The sequence below is a fragment of the Mastigoproctus giganteus genome, chromosome 11, assembly GCF_048544385.1.
Source record: "Mastigoproctus giganteus isolate SK-2022 chromosome 11, ASM4854438v1, whole genome shotgun sequence".
NCBI lineage: Eukaryota > Metazoa > Arthropoda > Arachnida > Uropygi > Thelyphonidae > Mastigoproctus > Mastigoproctus giganteus.
The window spans coordinates 22,061,701-22,084,644 of record NC_143585.1 but is presented as its reverse complement, the minus strand read 5'-3'; the positions used below and the strand labels follow the sequence as shown (position 1 = coordinate 22,084,644).

The window sequence follows — 22,944 nt, the reverse complement described above, 5'->3', positions numbered from 1 at the left end:
ACACTTTCTGGAAGTGCTCATTAAGTTAAAAGACACAACTGTAGCATATGGTAACACCTGAAAATCCCCACTGAGTTTGTCCCAAGGTAAACATGTGGTGCGCACTTTCCTTCAGCAAGGTGATTGGGCCATTTTCTTCCACGAAAATACTGTGAACGCCACAATTTATCTACATATGCTCAAATTGTATGTCGAACCTCAGCTGGAATGTATGCAGCCACATGTATGCTCTCAGCAAGGTGGGCACCACTACACTGGAGGTTACATGTGCGCGATTTCCTCAATAAAAATTTTTCTAACCGGTGGATCGGCTGGGATGGTCTCATTCCGTGGCCTCATCGTTCTCCGGTTATCACACCTATGGATTTCTTTGTAAAGGGTTACGTAAAGCACAAGGTATATGCAAAAAAAAGTTAACAACATCAGAGTCAAAAGACTGGATTGAACAGGCAGCGACTTCCATTTCTCAAGAGATGCATCAAAACACTTTGAATGAAATCGGCTGCCATTTTGACATTCTGTGTGCTACCAAAGGTAATCTTGTGGGAGTTTGGTAGCACCTTTGGTAGCACGCAGAAGGTGTCCATGTGGAAGTTTACTGAAGGTCATATACCACTGTATAAGGTAATTGTAAGAACCTTTTTTTTTGGAATACGGTGTCCAGGTATGGAGACCTCCTCCTAAAAAAGACATCGAACTTCTTGAAAGGGTCCAAATAATGTAGATTCTGGCTCAAATGGCCCAAACCACGAATTTATAAAAAAATTCCCCCATGTTTCCATAGAAATATCCATTTTATTTAGAAAACTACTCTTAACTTTAAACAAAAATCAATGTTTTCTCTTTATACGCAGTGACCACACGGTCAGAGGAGTTCACAAGATAGAGGGAATACAAGAAACAGCACCGTATTTACCAGTTGCTGGCTTGAACCACGGTCACTCAAAGCACGTGTACTTATGCACTCTTTCTTTTGACCACTCGGTTAACGCATTTTAAATTATATGCAAATTTTTACGTTTTTAGAAAATAATGGTGTTTAGAGCAGCAAAATGGCCTCTTCCTTTTTGCATTACTAATGAAATAATAAAAAAAATATCTCACACACAGAGGTTCTTCACACTGATAAAACTGATTTTTCTTCTTATCAGTACTTCATGACCGCTAAAGTATTTATCAACAATTCTTGAACGTTGAAGCCGTAATCAGTAGAAGAGTATATCAGTGAAAAAGTTATCAGTAAAAAAAGTAAAATTTCCCTTAGACAATATTATGAAGGCTAATGAGAGATAATTAATTATATTTGTGATTAAAATTTCAATTTTCATAACCTTTAAGTAGATTGTCAAGTTTCATCAAAATCGGCCAATGTCTATGTCTCCTGCTGTGTGTGTGTGTGTGTTTTGAGCAGGAGAAAGAATCCATCAGCATTAACCTTGCTCACCTCAATCCATTCAAAGCCTTAAGTACCTCGATCAGATCACCTCGCAAGTGCCTAGTCTCGAGACGCTGCAATTTGCAGAACTTAAGAATTTCTTTGTAAGGCCACCCTTTTTTCCCCTTCACTAATCATGCTGCACCCGTTCCGGAAGATCTATATCCTTTCTAAAATTAGGCCACCTATATGCATTACTCAAGATGTAGTCTAACCATTGCCTTGTACAATGAGGGCTAGCAAAGTTCCTGTACATCATTGACAAAATCCCATGAGCTGTCCTGGCTGGATGTTTGCAGTGCTCAGAGAATTTCAATCTGACTGTACAATTACTCCAAGGTCTTTTTCATTTTCCACTACCCTGAGTGTAGTACCACACATTTGGTACGTTACTCTGGGATTGCTGCTACCCATATGCAGCACCCTGCATTTGCCAATGTTAAATTTCAACTGCCATTTCTCTGTCCATTGACCTAATTTTCCTAGATCTTGTTGCAGTAGTTCACCCTGATTACTGCCGTTAACCACTCTTCCAAAGTAGACACTAAGCCTGATATAACTTCGTCAATAACTTTTGTAAACACCAATGAGCCAAGCACTGAACCCTAGGGGACTACACTAATAGTCCACGAAGAGCAGTTCCTATTGATAACCACTCTGCCTTTTTTCAGTTAACCATCCCTTTATCCATAGCAGTAACTTGCCCTTAATGCCACATTGCTCCAGTCTGTACAGCAGTCTTTTATGTGCAACAGAATCAAAGGTCTTCCTTAAATCCAAGATGATATCAAAATTATTTTTTCATCTTGTCCCTTGGACATTGCATCATAGTAACCTATCAGATTGGTTAGACAAGACCGCCCATTAACAAATCCACGCTATGACTGCGTTTAATTGCATTCCTGTACAGATAGTCCTGCATTACTTCTTTGACCAGTGACTCAATTATTTTTCCTGGGACAGACGTCAGGCTAACTGGTCTATAATTATCCATGTCACCTTTTGATCCCCCTGTATGAATTGGAGATAAATTCGCGCATCTCCAGTCCATAGAGAACTCCTCTGAATCGAAGTATGCTCTCATAATTATGGCTAATGTTTTTCTTGCCTGGTTTGCTGCCTCCCTATCTAAACGGAAGAGCATGATCTAACTCTAACTCCACAGTAAAAGAGATATAAGAAGACAAGGAATAGATATTGGAGAAATTAGCGAACACGATCGTGCAGCCATGATATGTAGACATTTATAATATCTTATGCAGGGTGGAACCCGAACGTTAGTTCAACTCTGCCTGGGTACACTGTGGTGAATACAGAACTCTTTAAAAGGCCAATGTGTGATCGTGCAGCCCGATTAAGAAATATTTAAGACATATCAGATATAGTTTACAGAGGGAGAGATTTCCTGTCTTTTAGCGAGGAAGCCCTCTCCAACAGTAGTTTAGCGAGATCAGTAGCTGACTGTATTGCAATAGACGTAAACAGGGAGACCACGTCGAAGGACAGTATGACCTCGTCCTCCAGGATGTTAAAATCCTTAATGATCTTCAGCAAATGAGCACTACTATCGACAACGTAGTCTGCTTTTAAAGCTGATTTTAAAACATTGCCCAAAGATAATCCACGTTTAATTAAACTCCATTGCAAGAACTGACAGATACCACTGCTAAACAAACTTTATTACTCTCACGAGTTGATATCTAATATCAACTCGTTTTCTTACATGTTCAATATTTTCCCAAGATTTTAACATTCCAGAGAAACATTCCAACAAGAGAAAGCCATACGCTTGATCTCATTATGAACAGCGACTCTTCATGCATTAAGAATTTGAAGATAAGAAGTATTAGAGGGCAGTGATCGCAATGAATAGATGTGGGAGTTACTGGAAGGTTTAACTATTGTCAAAGGTAAGAAGAAGGGATTTTGCTTTCGTTCAAGGGACATTGTTCAAGGTTTATATCTAAATGGATGTCAGATGACTTGATAAGACTCACGGAAGAAAAGAAAAATGCATGGGATGCTTATAAAGTGTCAGGGGATACAGAAACCCACATAGATATTATCTAGTCTGCTCTCAAGTCACAAAGGGGATTTGGTAAACTTAAAGCACATTATGAGTTCTTTGGCAAAGGATGCAAGAACCGTAGGAACTTATTACACTCTTCTCAACCTATGTAAAAACTAATACGAAGGGGATGGATGAGTCACATTGGTCCAGTAGACATGAATGGTTTAATTACTGCTGACAAAATGAATAGATATTTTGCATCTGCGTTCACATATGAGGAATTTTTTTAGAGGTGGGGATGTCAGAAGTATATTAAATTCTACAGAGAGCTAAATGATTTTGTGATAGCTGAGAGGAAAATGAAAGAAATTGTTGACGTGCAAAGTAAAACAGAAGTTATTGGATAACTGTTTTCTACACCAGCACCTGGGGTGGATGAGACATCTCTAATTATATTTAGAGAGGCCGCAAAGGAGATAAGAAAATCTTTAGGCATAATTATGAGAACATTCTGATTCAGGGGAGGTCCCTACGGACTGGAGATGTGCGAATGGATCCCCAAATCGCAAAGGGGGCTCAAAGAGTGACATGAGTAAGTACTTAATTTCTGATCCAGGGAATATAATGGAGTCACTGGTTAAAGAAATAATGCAGAACCATCTAGACAGGAGTGCAGTTATAATGTACTCACAGCAAGAATTTGTTAATTTAATTCGATACTATGATGCAGTAACAAAGGAACTGGACCCAAAAAGCAATTTTGATATCACAGTGGGTTTGATAAATACAGACAGATATACCCTATTCTGAAATTAATGATTGTATTTATCTAATAGGGAAAACAAATCCATGGTTTCATATTTTAAAACGGCTTGTCTAACAAGTAAACAAGATGTAATGAATTTGAGGTCCATTTATTGTGTTGTGGAACACGCACAACTGGGAAGAAGTTTGAAACTGATTGTGCTGGTAAAGGAAAATCCATTGTAAACTCAGAAATATTACGTTACCGATGGACACCATGGAATGATTTCGAAGGCTTGGACAGTCGGTTTTATTAAGCTGAATGATGCTTTGGATCACGACTATACTCAACGTTTCCGAACCTTAGCCAATTTGCGATAAAAGCCCATAAAAATTCTTTCCATCCTTAAGATTCAAAACCAGTTCTTTTCCACCCACTGAGGAAAGGTTAGTAATTATATCGATTGTGCCACCCCACAGTAGCCCAAAATACACCTACTCTGTAACGTTTTGTTTGACTATTCGGCTACTTGTACAATATAAAATTTGTAAAACATATCATAATCCTAATAATGTTAAGGAACATTATGACCTACATGTAATTAATCCCATCATGGCATGGTGGTGCAAGGGTTTACAATACACATTGACATCCATACAGACAAAAGAGATACACATGAGAAATACATACATGTTACATAATATACATCCAGACTATTGGAAGGCAAAAGCAAAATTTTCAGTTTAGCGAGGATTCCCTCTCTGTATTTTTTGTTGTTGACTGCTTCTTGGAGATCACCATCGATCGCTTGCAGTGAGGGCAGCATAATGTTACTAAACTTGAAAAACCAAATAACATGTCTATTAATGTCATTTATTATAATAAAATTGCATTTGTCCTTTACAGACAACTGCGAGAAACAGAATTTATTCTGTATTAGTATTAACAGTGGCAAATGATGCAAGAAAGCAAGCTTATAAAGCATCAGCCTAAAAAAAATCCAACGTCACTTGTCCATTCCCTCCAATAATTTGTCTAGTTCTTCTTCAAATTTATTCAGATCACCGGCTTCTACGACAACAGATGGAATTTTCTCCCCACGATCAACTATTTGCTAGTTGAAGGCAAAATTCTGCACTTCTATCTTGCAATCATCTTTCCTCAATTTGAATTTATGCCCTCTCATGTGTGTAGTCTGAACAAGAGGAAGAATTCCATCAGCATTCAGCTTGTGGAATCCGTTCAAAATCTTAAACACCTACATCAGATCACTTTGCCGGTGCCTAACCTCCAGACACTGCAATTTGCAGAACTGAAGCCTTCCCTGGTAAGACCACCTTTTTGTTCCCTTCACCGATCTCGTGGCCTTTTTCTGCACCTATTCATGCAGATCTACATCCTTCCTAAAATGAGGTGTCCAGACCTAACCATTGTCTTGTTCAAAGAGATAATCACCTCTTTGTCCCTGCTATCAAAGGTCCTGTAAATCATAAATAAAACCCCATGAGCTGCCCTATCAGTCTGTCTGCGTTGCTCAGACAACCTTCTTTTTCATTTTTCACTATCCTGAGTGTAGTTGGTACATTAATCTGGAATTATTACTACCGATATACAGTACCTTGCATTTTTAATATTAAATTTCAACTGCAATTTCTCAGCTCATCTGCCTAATGTTTTTAGATCTTGTTGGAATAGATTACCATGATTACTGTCATTAACCATGCAAGCCTTTATATCATCCGCAAACTTAGACATTAAGCCCGATATACCTTCATCAATATCATTAATAAATATTGAAAACAAAAATGGGCCCAGGACTGAACTCTGATGGACTTCTCTAATAACATTAGATTACGAAAGGCAGTGTCCATTTGTAACCACTCTCTGTCTTATTCCACTCAACCATCCCTTTATCCACAGTAGTAACTTGCCGTTAATACCACACTACTCCAATTTGTAGAGTATTGTTTTATGTGCAATAGTATCAAAAGCTTTTCTGAAATCTAAGCATATGATATCAAAATTATTTTTTGCGTCCAATTCCTTTGTTGCTGCGTCAAAATATCCAATGAGATTAGTCAAACATGCTTCATAACCATCCATGCTATCACTGCACTGTAACCGCTTTTCTGTCTATATGGTCTACATTACTTCTTTAACCAGTGACTCCATTATTTTCCCTGGGACATAAGGTCAACTACTAGATCGATAATTACTGATGTCACCGTTTGATCCCTCTTTGTGAATTGGAGATACATTTGCACATCTCAGTCCATAAGGACCACTCCCAAATTCAGAGATGTTCTCATAATTATGGTTAAGGGTTTGCTTACCTCCATTTATATAAACGAATAGATCTCATCCAACCCCAGGAGCCTTTTTAATCTTTAGCTTCAACAACTTCTCTTCTACATTCCTCTCAGTTATCACGAAATTATTTAGCTCTCTGTTCGATTTCGATAAAATTCTGGCATCGTCTTCCCTAAAGAATTCTTCATGCGTCAATGTAGATGCAAAATACCCATCCGGTTTTTCAGAAACCTGAGCGGGATCATCAAGAGTTAAATCATTACCATCAAATGGAAAGACGTCTGTAGCTTTTATTTGCCAGGGACAACTTCTAATCTGCCTTCCCTTACCCATTAAAAATCTTTACCCACATTTTGAAAGCAACTCTAAAAATAGTATAGTATAGTCTATTTTCAAAAGATTAGTTAGATTTGGTGATACGAAAAGATGGTCAGTTCTCTATTGACCACAATACAACGGCTCACAAAAACTCAATTGCAATCATTAACTGATATGTGTTTGATGGTTGAAAGAAAGGTATTATAGATGGAATAAATCGACGTTGTACCAGCTAATGAAATTAAGAAATATCTAAAAGATATTAAAATGGATGAATTAATAACATTCTATATGTACATGTAAATAACTTATACGGATGGTCAATAAGTGAATATTTACAGAACCTTATACAGGATTTAGTTCATCTGATGTAACTCAATTACCAGATGATTATGAACTGGAACATTTCACAAATTGGCTAAAATCGTAGAAAGAACTAAGGCTAATAATACATTTGAAAAATTAACTTGTAATTCTTCCTTAAACTTATTAAAACTACGCACTTTGAACAACTCCAGATGATGTAATTTTGTTCCAAAACTCAACCACCCACCGACTGAAGACACATTTCTGCAAATCTATTCTATAACCATCCCTCCTCAATTCAAATTTATGTCTTCTCATGTGTGTAGTATGAGCAAGAAGTCTTCCATCAGCGTTGAGCTTACTCAATCCATTGAAAGTCTTAAACAACCCAATCAGATAACATCGCAGGTGCCTAGTCTCCAGTAACTGCAATTAGCAGAACTGAAGCCTTTTTTGGGCAGACTATCCTTTTGTTCCTGCACCCGTTCCCAGAGACTCACATCTCTCCTAATATGAGGTTTCCAGACCTATGTGGTCATCTCATCCAGCGATTGGCTAGTTTGGCTACCCTGCTGATAGTATCTTGACATACAAGACAGGAAGAATCTCGAGTTTTTTGAAGTGTAACTTCCCCAACTATTTCTTAACCGTAACCCAATTCTTTGGAATTGTTAACACCCCTCTGGGCATTTAAATACATCTATTGTCAGCAGCCCTGACAGCTGAAGTTTTCAAAACTGTTCTGGTTTTTTAAACTAAGTGATAATGGCAGTTAGCTACGAATTAGGACAACTTACCTGTACATCAAGGAAATAGCTCCTAAATACCATTGCAAAATTTCCTGAATGCCTGAAAATAAAGAAATTCATCTGTAAAAACAGAGTAGGTGTACAGGAAAATATATATTTTAAATTTCCAAATAAGAACTGTTTAAAATAAGTGGTTTTTTAAACAGTTCTTATTTGGATTCATTGCTCCAGCAATGATTCCAAATAAGAACTGTAATATTTGTTGATAACAATTCCGGTTATTTTTAAATCAGTTAACCAATAAAAACTGCTAGTTCATGCTTTCTAAACTCTATAAGTGTTTTCCAGACACACCTGGCAACCAGGTGTTGTGTCAGCATTTTATTGAGTTGAACTCGGCTCATTTTAGAACCACAGACAAAGGAGTTTTTATATCAACATTAGATAACGTAAAAGTAATTTAAAACCCCACACACGTTAGGAGAGGATGCTGTCCTATGAAACCTTTCCATCACCATACTTTTTACTCCTAATGGACGTATCCTCTATCATTAAAAACGTTGCGAAACCAGAAAACCTTTTATCTCACCACACAATGGACTTGTATGTTGAGAGCAGGTGATCCAGTGGTTACAATTAACAGGAACCCGTATTTTTCGGACTATAAGACTTTATTGGCTAACCTACTCAGATGCAGGTCATTGTTCGACTTTTACTGTATAATAATCTACAAGAAAATATTGCTCGACAAAATTAACAGATCACGCAGAAAATGTGGTCTAACTCGTGCAGCTTAATGAAAAGGGACAAAGGAGCCAGCAAAAAACTTGATGCATGGTTAGGGCCCCAGTACTTGGGACAGGTTTTCTGTTTGCTGGATGAAAAACCCGAGTTTCTAGAAGAAAAAACCACGCTACCATCGCCTGAGACCAACTAACTTAGCCACGTTGTGAAAAAGCCCCATAAAAATTCCCTACAGCATCCACGGTACTCGAACTCAGGTCTTTTCCACCTGGTGTGGGGAGGATAGCGATTCTACCAACCCACGAGGGCACAAAATTATGGCGAGGTCATAGAATACCAAGTTATGATTCACAACTTACAACACATTTTTGGTGCTTGTAGAAGAGTTTACCATTTCTATGAGAAAAAAATGAACATCGATCCATCATACGCAAATGTTGAAAATAGGTGGCTGAATTTAAACGTGATAGAACCAGCATCGAAGATGAACAGTGCAGTGGGCAGCGATCAATTGCATTCACTCCAAAAATCATCATAAAATAAAGCGTATAACCTTGGAGGGATACCCAGATAACATCTTGTTCCAGAAAGTCACCAAATACTTGGTGACGTGCTAGAAATAGTAAGCAGTATGGTTGTTCAAGAAAAATTATGACCATTATTTATTGAACAGCCCTGGCGTTTTGAATAAATGACAATTCAACTTTTTTTTATCATATGTTTGAAGGTAATTCAGTGGAAACTCATTGGGAATGGAAAGTTTGTTCTGCTGTGAAATTCTACCCTATCCTCTGAGGAGAATTCGCCATTTGGAAGGACTGATGAAATGAAAAGAAAAAAAAAATGGGAGACCTAAAAGATAAAGTTTTTGTTACCGATATGAAAAATAATCTTTTAAAGAGTATCCCTTGATAATGGCCACAGAAGATAAAAGGTTCCTTTGAGAAAGAGAACCCTAGAGGGATACCCAGATAACATCTTGTTTAAAGAAATTTGTGGAGAACACATAGACGGAAGTTTTCTTATCAACTTTCTTTTGCCCAAAGGTCATCGGGACTTCAAAGGAGAAGGAATTTTTATCAGGTTAAAATTTGAATTTGCTTCGAGTTCGGGAATACTATGAAAGACTCAATCATGCCGAAAACGTTCAAAGACTCCTGAGCGAAGAGAAATTGCGACTTTATTACAACACAACAAAGCAACTAAGGCTATGAGGTGTCATTATATCCTCCGTGGGTAGCACAGTTGGTATAAGAGGAATTATGTTATTAGTGACGAGAGGAATTATGTTATTTTTCAGAACATATAAACTCAGTGATCACTGAATTATGACCACCCCATTCTTAATCGACTAAACCACATAAATCGCAGTATAAAAAGCCGAAGTTTCGTACGCTAGAGCAGTGGTAATTTGCATCTGGTCGTGCAAGGCAAGGTGATCAAGTAGCAGTTTGGGATGAAGTAAAGAAGATGTCACCTAGAGTTCAAAGGGCATGATTATGGGAGCCCATGAGTCGGGTGATTCCATTTCGGAAACGGGACGTCTTGGTTGCTCGCGGCCACTGAGGAGTATAAAGAATGGTATCGAACGGATCAAATTACCTCCCGCTGACAGAACTGTAATGGATTAGGCAAGGTGGATGTTCCTGGTGAGCGAGGGATGAAGCGCATTGCACGGGCTCAACGGCAGGTTGTGACAGCTGGCATCACAATAAAATCTGAGGAATGCAAACTATATTCCAAACGACGATGTGCCGCACATTCACACGTATTGGGTTCAACAGCAGACGACCCAAGAGACATCTGCTCCTCACTGATGATCATCGTAGACGGCGAATGCTGTGGTGTCCACAACACACTGGTTGCACCCTGGAGGACTGGAAACGAGTGTAGTGGTCGGATGAGTCCAAATATTTGGTGCAACACGCCGACAGACGCTGTCGTGTTGGTCGCAATCAACAAGATTCCATGGATCCATCCTGCTGTCATTGTAGTAGGGGTTTTAGAGCATCAGCGACTATGGCCATATCGTTCCTTGTGTGTAAATTGCGTGTGTTCTGTGGTCGATTTCCTGTTTCCATGCGACCCTCGCCTGAGGCCGAGTAACTCAGCCACGTTGTGAGAGAGGGCCATAAAAATTCCTAACGTCATCGACGGACTCGAACTCAGGCGCCTTCCACCCTCTGTAGGGAGGATGGCGGTTCTCCAATCCATAAAAACGTGACCGTCTTTTCCAACATATTGTTGGAAATGGCGCTCAATCCCAGTGGGCAGCTATGCTCAGTGGGATTGATCGCTGTCATCCATCAGAACGAACTCCTCACTAACAACACCAGTATAGGGAAGGACCATGGATTAAAGGATCTCATCTCTATGTATGTATGTGTGCAGTTAGGGTCCGTTCCTGACGACTGCTGGCTCTATCTGGACTCATCTGAAAAGTACATGGGCCATTTTTCGTCAGTCCCATTACGATGTTTGAGTAGCCACATTCACCTGACTCTATGATATTCGGCACTCAAGGGAATACCCACCATATATCTTCACGCATAAAGTCCATGTCTGCGCAGAAGGTTTCAGATGATGTTGGTTGACATAGCGCAATCTACCTTTTTATTAATAAGGATGTACCCGCTGAGCAGATCATCATCGACGTGTGAAAGAAATTCAAAATGGCAGCAAATAGCAAAACCTGATGGATAGGGAACTACCTTGAACACTTCACTGTTAATATTTACATGATGTGTCACGTTGGATAAGATGACTTTAATGCCATAATGATTGTGGACTGGTCTTTTTTGCTGAAAATTTGGATCAATGAATGGAAAAACAGATATTTTTCGAAAGATAGTAACTCAAACTTAAGAAAGCATTCTATTGATCAGGAGATAATTGTCCCCTTAAGATTTTTTCAAAAGCATTGGCTTCCCTCTGTAATTGTCTGTGTTCTGAGGTCGATTTTCTGTTTGCTGGATGAAAACCCCGAATTTCCTGGAGAAAATCCATGCCACCCTCTCCTGAGACCGACTAACTTAGCCACGTTGTGAAAAAACCCCATAAAAATTCTTCACGTCATCGACGGGACTCGAACTCAGGTCTTTTCCACCCGGTATGGGGAGGACATCGATTCTACCAACTGTGCTACTGCGAGGGCTATAAACGGGCAGGATCTGACATAACCTGTATCCTGTCAAGGAGCTAGCTTAGTTACTGCTTTTTAACTGAAGCGTATATTTTACATTAAAGAAGAGTGCTCGTATGTTAATGATGGTCGAGGCCGTTATGGGGAGGCAACACCCATAACTAATGATTTCGTTATCTGTCTTTGCTTTATTAATTTGGGAGGAGAATTCTTGTGTAACCTCTAATTGTTTAAAGTGCCAGGGGTGTCGTAACAAATCATTATCGGGGTGGATAATGTAGTCAGTTGTGTTGTCAGCAGACAATAGAGCAGCAGCTGTCACAAGCTCTTTCGCATCAGAACTGTGGACAGGTGTAGCTGTCCACAGTTCTGATGATCATAGTAACCTACAATCCTCTTTTCTAACGCTCACAATTGATTGTAAAATGAAAATTGTTTTTGAAAAATATATTTCAACATTTTGTTCGATTTCGTTGCGAAAGAATTCATAAAATGAAGATGACTATGAAGGTGTGATCATATCAGCTGCTTTGACCTTGATGCAATTGCTCAGATGTGCCGATTTTTCGTTCTAGTCTCTTTGGGAGTGGCTGAAGTCCATTAGCTACTCCATGGATGCATTCCTGACATGTGACCACGACTGCACGCTTCAATTAAACAAATTGAGTTTAATCAACTCATAGACCACATGTCATCGAACATAAAAAAATAAAGGTTGTCACAATGTGACTTGGCATCAGTACACCAAAAGATGTCCAAATCTCGCATAAGATACTAACCTTTACTGTTTTCAAAGTTGTTTATGGTCTTTCCCCATTAATTTATTCATTGCATCAACGCTTCCTCTTATGAAATCAGAGTCGCAATATGAACTTAAGCAGACCATTGCGCAATATCTTGGATAATTTTCACTCTGTCCTAGTCTCATTATCAAATAACTTCTCCTAAGTGGCCTCAACTCTTTATCGGCCATTTTAAAATTCCAGTCATGACTTTTTCTAAAAAAAAAAACCGATATGTTTTCAGATATGCCTGTGTCTCTTCGTGACAATATCAACCCTGAACGTAGTTATTTAAATGACCCTGAGGAAGAGACAAAAAAAAAACAAAAAGAAGTCTGGAACACCGTTTTCAACGATGTGATCCCTATCAGAACATCCTTAGTCATACAACTGGCCTTACACGTGTCCAGTCCATATTTACACGTGCAAATTTAATTTTTGTTCTCTCTCTCTCTCTTTGTCTTCCTTTTTAAATTGTCGTTCTTTCCTAACTCGCACAATGAACGTTTTATTCAGCTTAGTATTTTGGCAAATTGCCACTCATTCCCTCACGAAAAACGCACGAGTCAGACACGTGATTTGTCGTGACCTTGAATTTAATAATCTATCGTATATATAGTAAGGAATCCGCTGTGTGTGTGTCTCCCCGTTTTCTTAATGTCGCTGGTAGCATTCACCTCGAATGTCCTTGGAGCACAGTTGCTACTTGCCACGTAAAAAGTTTCTATTTGCTCTTAATGTCTGTCTCCGTTTTATGAAAGCTCATAAATACTCCACTCGGTAGTCATAAGTAGCTGAGGAGAAAAGAAAAAACACAAATTGTTTACTTCTCAAGAAGTTATGCAACCTTACCTTTATACTTTGATTTATAGATGATGAAAGGTTCATTATTCAGAAATTAAAACGGATTAGCGGTTGTCCTCTTCGTATAAGCGATCATTGCTTTTTAAACGTACATCGAAAATCTAATTTACTCCAAAGAGACGAAAGATGACTGTATCCACCACTTGGAGTTATGATTCCAAGCTTGATCACCTCTTTCAGATGTCTCTAATCTCCTGGTCACCAATGTCCACCCCTCCATCTTAATGAATCGGAAGGTTACTTAGACGTGTTGGTGTTTGAGCACGATTGAATTGAGAGACGCACGGTCAGACTACTCTATTTACAATGATATTTGCATATCCATTTGCTATTAGATGATTTCAACGTTCCATTTGATTATTCTGAAGAAGAGTTCGCTGTTATTGTATTTCCAGACAGCCAGTTTAGGGAAAATAAAAGAAATTAGGCCTTTGAAGACAGAGAAGCGATCGTGGCAGGGGCAATTGGCACGTGTTTCTTTCTACTCGCAGGAGTTGTACTTTCAAGGTCAGCCGGACAGTCTCGGGGTGGCATCTATGGGGAATAGAATTCGTGTTGTTTCACGTTGGCGTAAAAAAGAGATTGACCATTATTAGAGGGAGGAATTTGATGAGTGATGTCGCCTACTGTTTCTGGAGGGAAGGTGTCAGATTCGCAAAACCAGAAAACTGCAACTTTCCCATGGTCTACACTCCTGCCTAAAAGTTTGGGATCACAGCGTAAGGCAATATAAGGTTTAATATTAAAAAAAAAAAAACAATACACTAGTATTTTAAGATTTTTTATTGTTGTCCTTGCACAGTTTAGAGCTGTGATTCGGGTCTTGTTGTAATATAAAATTTCTTTCACAAAGTCCAAGTCCAGAGGATGTTGCATTATGTTCAAGAATGATTTTATAGTACTGTATTTTCTAAAAATTCCTTCAGTTCTGACGATGTCACCCACTCCAGAAAAACAGAAACAACCCCTGATCATGATCGAACTACCATAGTACTTGACTGTAGGCACTAAACAATGTGCCACCATTTTTATTTCAGTTGATTGTCTCACATGAACTTACGCGTGGATCCTTTCAAATTTGGATTCATCCGTCCGTTTCATCAGTAATCCTGCTTTTCAAGACGAAGTTTTACAGTGGATGTAGACACGGTAGTTTCTCTGTTTAGTGTTATGGTCCATCTTGTGCTTCCGTTGTTACACGCGGTCATCATGATCGTGGATTGTCCTTTAAACTGCCAATGTCCTTGAATCGGCGAATGGTAGTTTGTTCTCCTTTAATTAAATGTACAATCGTCCATAATATTGAGACAATGCTTCCATTTTCTAGAATATTCTAGAAACATCTACAACGTTCAGGAATCTTCTATAATGTTCTACCACATCCAGGAGTCTTCTACACCTTTTGGAATATTCTCGAATATCCTAGAACTTTCTTAAATCTTATTTAAGTTTTTCATTTTTATACATATTGAAAATATTTTAATCAAAATCGGTAAATACACTGGTGTGCAAAATTTAAGGACCAGTCAGGTTTTCACCTGTAGCTTCTCATGGGAAAAGCATACCAAATGAACCTCGTGAGGCACAGAAATTATGAAGAAACAAATCGGTACAGAGGGACTTTATTCAAAAAATGGCAACATAGCACTGGCTGCCATGATACAGATAAGTCACTGCCAAAGATGGAACAAAGGGAAGAGGTGGTCCTCAGTACTATAGCCACCCCTAATGTCGATGTAGGCTTTGCACCGCCTGTCCTTATTTAGAACAATGTTATTGATAAGTTCTTGCGGTAACATCGTCCATTCCTCTGTCAGCGCCATCTTCAGCTGGTGAACATTTTCTGGTGGGTGTGGACGTGCCGCTAGGCGTCACCCCAGGGCGTCCCATATGTGTTCGGTGGGATTTAGAGCGATAGAACGGGCAGGCCAATCCATATGAAAAAGTTCCCACTTTCCAAAAGCATATCAACAGCTGCAGTGCGATGGGGTGTGGCGTTATTATCCATAAACACGAACTCGGGGCCAATGGCACTTCCGAACAGACGCAGTTGGGGAAGGATTACCTCAGTACAGTAGCGTGCACCGGTTACAGTACAGCCTTCCAGTATCTGGAGTTGTGTATGTCCATCCAAGATAACGCCTCCTCAGACGAGACCGCCATATCGATCCCTTTCTGTGATGTTTGCTGGGTGATACCGTGTGCCAACCTTTCTCCAGATTAGCTGACGTCCAGAATCGCTGTTGAGACTGAATCTACTCTCATCAGTAAACCTTATGTAAAGATTTTGTGGTTGTAATCTTTAGAAATAGCGTTGGTCTTGAAGTTTTGCACACCAATGTACTAATCATTCGATTATACAGATTACTACTTTTGTTTTTTTAAAATCAAAACCAGAAGAATAACTATGATGCACTGTGGATCCTTTGTTCTGATTGGCTTCAGTTGGTATAATCACCATCCACCCCAAATTGGTTGAAAATGATCAATTGATTCATTAGTAAGTGATGACCGATTTGATATAAATTAGACAAGTGATACTCGCAATCGTTATGCCCACTTTGCTAATATTTTAGCAAGCAATGTATACGTTTATGCATATGTTAGCGTGCATTGAAAATTGCATTACATTTCCCATGGTCACCAGCAGTTCGAAGAAATAGGAAAATTCAAGAAATAATTATTTCAGGACTCGACTCTGTAATCGGCAATTCATGACACGTGTTTGCAAGAGTGGATAATTGTAAACCAAGCTTCAATGCTGCAATCGTGTAATACTAATCGATGCATTTATAAATAATTTATGTACTAGGAAAGACAAAAATAATTGCATTACTCTTTTCCAGCAGAAGTTAATTACATTTCTTAGAACTCCAATTTCCGACCTGCCCTGGTGAAACATGCTTCTGCTGATGATAGATTAATGTCTTAAATTGGGTCGCAGAAATTAGAACATCTGTTTTTGCTTGATTATTTTGTGGGCATTGAAACTTATAAGCAAACAGAAATGAATATGTCTTGGCGTCGATATGGAGAGACAGAGGAGGAAATAATTCGCTCTCACAAACGGACTTGAGGCAAGTCTCGAACGAAGCTGTACTTGTATTGTCAAAAGCCGGTTGGTTGTTGTTGGGTTTTAGGAGCATCGGGGACTAGGTCCATGATGCTCCTTGTATATTGTCTGTAAATTGCGTGTATTCTGAGGTCGATTTTTTGTTTGCTGGAAAAAGACCCGAGTTTCTGGGAGAAAAAACCATGCTTCCCTCTCCTGAGACCGACTAGCTCGGCCATGTTGCGAAAAGATCCATAATTTGTTCGAATCCTGAGCTCGAATTCCCTAATCGACGGAATTCGAGCTCAGGCCTTTTCTACCGCCTGTGGAGAGGACGATGATCCTACCAACTGTGCCACCCTCGAGGGCACTGCCAAAAGTAACCGCACATCTGTGTGTTTCAAAAAAAACTTTAATTAATACAATATTCATTCTAAAGATGTCCACTGGAGGTGAGATAGCAGCTCTGGGTTGTCCAATGAAGCTTTGCACGCCCATATCTTTAAAAAAATTCACCACAGATTGTGCAGTATGATACGATTCTTGGGAATCGACGTATCCTATGATGACTCTGTTTTAATGGATTAAACTCAATACTTCGATCCATTTACTGTATTTTTGTTTAACTCATTGAATGCATTTGCCTTTTACATTTATTCCTGATTTGTGGATGGGGGTATGATTTATTTTTACAAAATTTCAGTGGTGTCAGGATAATCTTCGATACATTTCAATATAATTAACGTAAGTCAATATATCACCAGTAGGTTGACACTGACAGAATCCACATTGGCGATCACTGATCAGATGGAATCATTCTCGATAGTTTAAGCTTCCTTTTAAGGAACTGGTTGGAGAGTTGCAAAAAGAACAAGGAGAAAAATGCTATGAGGATCTGTAGCTTTCTTGGCATTAAGATTATTCAGGATTCTTCTTAACATCCTTTTGTCAGAAAATCACAGGAAGCATTGAGTGGAGTATTGGTATGACATGAGTTGATTTACCAAAATCAAACTATAGATGGGTAAAAGTAGAACCAGCTTTATCTTTAGCTGAGGATACAATACCTAAGAGGCGGCCTACCATGGCCTTGTACACAGGGATAATCACCTCCTTATTTCTGCTAGCAAAATTTCATCGACAAAATTCCAATAGCTGTCCTGGCAGCATGTCTGTGTGTAACTTATCAACTGTATGGTACAATAGTAGTACCATACAATTGATGTTACTCTGAGATTACTGCTATCCATACGCAGAATCTTACATTTGTCAATGCTAAACTTCAACTACCATTTCTCAGCCCACTTGCCTAATTTTTTTAGATCTTTTTGCAACAGATTACCAATATTATTGTCATTACCCATGCCAACGTTTGTATAATCTGAAAACTTAGACATTAAGTTTGTTATACCTTCATCAATACCATTAATAATTAGTGAAAACAACAATGGCCTCATCACTGAACTGTAGGGAACTCTACTAATAAGATTAGCCCATGAAGAGCAGTGCTCACTGATAACCACTCTGTCTTCTTCCACTTAACCATCTCTTTATCCATGGCAGTAATTTACTTTTAATGCCACATTGCTCCAATTTGTACCACAGCCTTTTAAGTGCAACAGTATCAAAAGCCTTCTTGAAAACCAAGTACATGATATAAAAATTATTTCTTGAATCTAGTTCCTTGATCACTTCATCATAGTAACCTATCAGATTGTTTAGACAAGACCTTAACAAATCCTTTGAAATCCTGTCCAGATGACCTTGCATCTGTTCTTTTACCAGTGACTCCATTATTTTCCCCTGGAACAGATATAAGCTAACAGATCTGTAATTACTCATGTCACCTTTTGATGCCCCTTTTTGAATTGGGGATACATTTGCAAATTTCCAGTACACAGGGACCTGCCCTGAATCCAAGGATGCTCTCCTAATTATGGCTAAGAGTTTGCTTACTCCCATTGCATCCTCCCTTAATATGATTGGATAGACGCCATCCACACAAGATTCTCCTTCTTTTATGTTCAGCTTCAACAATTTGACTTCCACTTTCCTTTCAGCTCCCTGTTAGATTTTGATAAACTTCTGGCGTCCCTTTCCCTAAAGAATTCCTCATGTGTAGATGGAAAATACTGTACTTATTCAATTTGTCATCAAGCTGAGAAGGGTTATTAACAGTTATCTCATTGACATCAAGTAGTCCAATGTGATTCAACTCCTTCCTTCTACCGTTAATTTAAGTGTATCCCATCCCTGTAGAAGCAGTCTCTCCTGTCAATAAGCACAGACCAGGCTGAAAAAAATTCTACTCCTTGAGCCTTGCACAGACTCCCCAGGGCGAAATTGATTGACAAGGCTCTATTCATATACTCCCTCATATCGTCTCTGGACAGAATTGCAGATACTTTCAAATTCAATCCTAACTTGTGGCATTTTTTTCAACATTGCCCTGTACTTGTTCAGTAAAACTGCAGATCTCCTACTCTTAATATCATTAGTGCCAACGTTTATAACAATATCACCCTTCGTGTCCAAGATGATATCTGCTCTACAAAGTCATCTATTTTTGTCCCGACAGACATACCCTGGTCTTATTTCACCTATCCTTCTTGCACAACGTATTTCCCGTTTCCCTGATAATGGAGTTACCGACAATAACCAACTCCTGTGGGATCTGCGCATTCTGCCTTGGAGTTTCTCAGCTGCGTTGCCTGATGCTCTGGCGTTGGATTGGGCAATTAAGAGATTGATTTTAATTCCTTCAATGGCATCTACCCTACTATTCAAACTCTCAAAAACGCCCATCAAAATGCTGAGTTGTCGCCTAATTTCTTTACTCTCTCTCACCCCTAAAAGTATAATTTCGTTGACACGAAATTATAGCAAACATTACAATATCTCAACAAAATCTCAGCAAACATTACAATCACAAAATTTAAAACAGTAATCGAACAAGTCTTGACAAGTTTGGAAATGTCGCTCTCAGTACTTTTGATAACACAGTGTATTTGTGTTTTCGCATCAGCGCGTTACTTATTTGTTCAAAATGGACCTTAGAATGGCTCTGCGTCCACCTAAGGAAACGTGACAGTAAGAGGACCTGGAGGTGCTCCAATGGACAAAATAAACCTTTAGTTTCAGGCCCTCATTAGTTCCAGCTAACCTCTTAGTTTTTCTTTTTAATCTAAATATGTTAACCAGAATGCCCAATTCTGATGACGTAAAAATATTGCTCATGGCAAAATCCATCTTGAAAAAAAAAAAAAAAAAAACCAAAACAGATTTTGGATTTATTCCAAAGAATAAATACTGATATATGAGCAAGTCAAGATTTCCATTAGACAAACAAGCAAAGCGAACTAAGTTAATCTCAAGACACACAAGGAACTGACCTGCTCCAAATACTGGTCGGACTAAACATGCACCACCACCAGGGTGGGGCGTGTGTGAGTAACTAATTGACATAGGTCCTTACCTCGAGGCAATCAAACGGCACGTGTTGTGTTCTCTCGTGTCTCTTGGATGACCTCGTTGATCTAGAGTTGATCATAAGGCCATTCTCCTCTTGCTCGCCTTTCTGACTTCGTTTCTCACCCACGGTACACTGCAGAGTTCTACTTTCGTCAACGAAAGCGATTGGTAGGCGGGAGGGGCTGTTATATTAGTGCCTTGCGTGTTTCGAATGTTTGACCCCGTGCCGAAAGGTCTCGAAGGATATAACCAAGTAGCCAATGTAGGTCACCAACCGTTTCTGGTTAAACATTTTAAATTTGTTTACTCCACCCCATCACTCAACTTTACTGCCACCAGTTTAACCTATAAGAAATGATAAGAGCGCCTTCAAAAGCAAGAATTAATATTCGCTTTCTCCCCCACTTAAATGTAAGACGAGATTAGAACGCGCATTTACGCGGTGAGGGTTAAAATTCAACGGACTCAATGTGAATGACACTGTTAGTAGGTCTGGACACAATACTGAAGTTATTCTGATACGTGAGAATCTTTAAATGAGATTGTTGAGTAAACATTTTGAAACAAAGGTTTCCTTTTATACTCTGGCACAGTCACCCAGTGGCAAGTGAGGTTTACGACTTCATTGTTTAAGGTAGCTGATATAGCAGCGCTCAGTTAACAAAGGACTTTTGTTTCTTATGAGAAAAAGAATCAGCAGTTCGAATAAAATTAAATGTTTTACAAAAACTATTCGTAATAATTATTACACTCGTACAAATTCTGTCCAGAAAAATGTTATTTGCAGCTACTCTGTCCAAAAAACTAGAAACCTTTTGCACAATTGGTGGGAAGCACAATTGGTAGGGTTGCCATCCTCCCGACATTGGGTGGAAAAGACCTGAGTTCGAATCTTCAATGACGTGAGGAATTTCTATGGGCCTTTTTCACAATGTGGCTGAGTTAGTCGGTCTCAGGCGAAGGTAGCATGGGTTTTTCATCCAGAAAGCAGAAAGTCGATCACAGAACACGCGCAATTTACAGACAATATACACGGAGCAATACGGCCTTAGTTGCTGATGCTCCTAAAACTCAATACACCCAACCAATCTACAACTGAACGTAACGGAGAAGGTACATGACCTTTTCGAAAGGTGTTATTGTTGAACCACGTTTAGAATTGAGAAACAGTTGAGAAACAAAAGGATATTACTGGTCTGTCGAAATCAACCATCTCAAAGGTATAGAATGGGTGGAAAACGAATGGAGAACAGAGCTAAAAATAACATAAATAAAAAAGTAGAAACCATCCACGGTTTAATCAAAAAATTTCCTTAAAAAGTGTCTTTTGTGGTCAGTGTAATAATCCCGAACAAGAACCAGATATAGTTGTCCATCATAGCTCCATTCCAACCTTCCTTGGAACTGGTGAAATCTCTCCACACGCTAACCGTCTAGATGCAGTCTGAAGAAATCCAGGTGAAAGCAGAAGTAATGGAGTTTGTTGGGCATTCTACATTTTCAATAAACTTGTCCAATAGTTCTTTGTAAGTTTCACTCATTAACAGTCCTTTTGTTTTCCAGTTTCGAAGGCAACATCTTAATCTGTGGATCAATAAATTTTCCACCTTATATATTGTTTGACCCAGTGACAGCATTATGTAGAGTGGTGGATGCAATACTGTTTCTTGGTTGGTTAGTTGCAATAGGGTTTTAGGGGCATCAGCAACTTCAGCCATATTGCACAGTATAAAATACTGTGTAAATTGCGTGTGTTCTGTGGTCGGTTTGATGAACGATCAGTCTGCATTGCTCAGAGAACTTCATATCTAATTGCACAATTACTCCCATGTCTTTTTCATTCTCCACTACCCTAAGTATTGTACCATCCAGTTGGTGCATTTCTCTGGGGGTTACTGCTACCCATACGCAGTACCTTGCATTTGTTAATGTTAAACTTCAACTGCCATTTCTCAGCCCATCTACCCAATTTTCCTAGATCTTGTTGCAACAGCTCACCCTGCTGCCCATCGTTAACCACCCTGCCAATTTTTCTTTGCCTAAATGGATTTTTGATTGCTTTCGACACAACTTTGTTTTCTTTCTTGTGGTTCCTTGCTAAATCTGCCCCTGAGAAGTCACAAGAAAGAGCACAGTAATCTGATGTCTAGAGATTTGTTACCATAACATTTAACAACTTACATTTGCATATCAAACGTTTAATTATCTGTTGACGCCATTGCTAAAGGTTTCTAATTCTTTTGGCAGTGAGTATATATCACCTCATTAGTACGCAGTCATATAATAATTCATGCAAATGCCACAAAATTATAAAATCTTCAGTTGCCTTTAAAATATTGATATAGAGAAAATCCAAGACACCATTGGATGGTGACCAAAAAATACATGTGAGAACAAAAATAAACATTTTTTTTTTGATTTAATAAACAGGTGCAAATAAATGAAGCTGTTACCGAGGCTTTCGTTTAGGAATAACTTTGGTAAAAGCTTATTGCACACTTGTCCAAACAGCAGCAGAACTCTCCCATTTATTCCATGTCAGCAGATGACGTTTTCGCTTCCGTGTGGTTTTATTTATTTTTCCAATCATCGTTTTTGCAATTACACGCCATACTTCCTGAAGCATGCAGCTGTTACTTTTCCAGACCGGAACTGAATTAGTAGTATTTGCTTAATGTTTTTTTCTTTATCAACTGTTTTTTTTTTTTTTTTTTTGTCCCTTCTTCAACTGAAAGGACAGCTATCGGTTGAACCCACACGACACATTCATAGCAAACAGTTACGTCCATATTTGCTAAAAAATATTAATTAATACTAATTAGGTGAGCAGCTTCTAAATTTTGGAGAATAACCAGAGAGGAAAAGAAAGAAAAAACATGAAACAACATCTTTAACTTCCATCACTATAATTAATATGGTTTCGAATAGATATTTTGTGGATTTTTAAGTGCTTTCGATAATGGGTAAAGCGCTCCTGTTGTTTTTTGTCCGTCCACATGTAACAACTTGACTCCC

General features: G+C 38.8%; 1 protein-coding gene across 1 annotated transcript in view; it reads right to left on the bottom strand.

Annotated features, from left to right (window-relative positions):
• LOC150077771 (solute carrier organic anion transporter family member 74D-like) overlaps positions 1-22,944 on the bottom strand; it is a 146,775-nt gene that overhangs the window by 76,231 nt on the left and 47,600 nt on the right. The window contains exon 2 of the mRNA XM_090385174.1: positions 7,923-7,974. The gene's annotated coding sequence lies outside the window, so the exon portion shown is untranslated. The remainder of the gene's footprint in view (positions 1-7,922; positions 7,975-22,944) is intronic.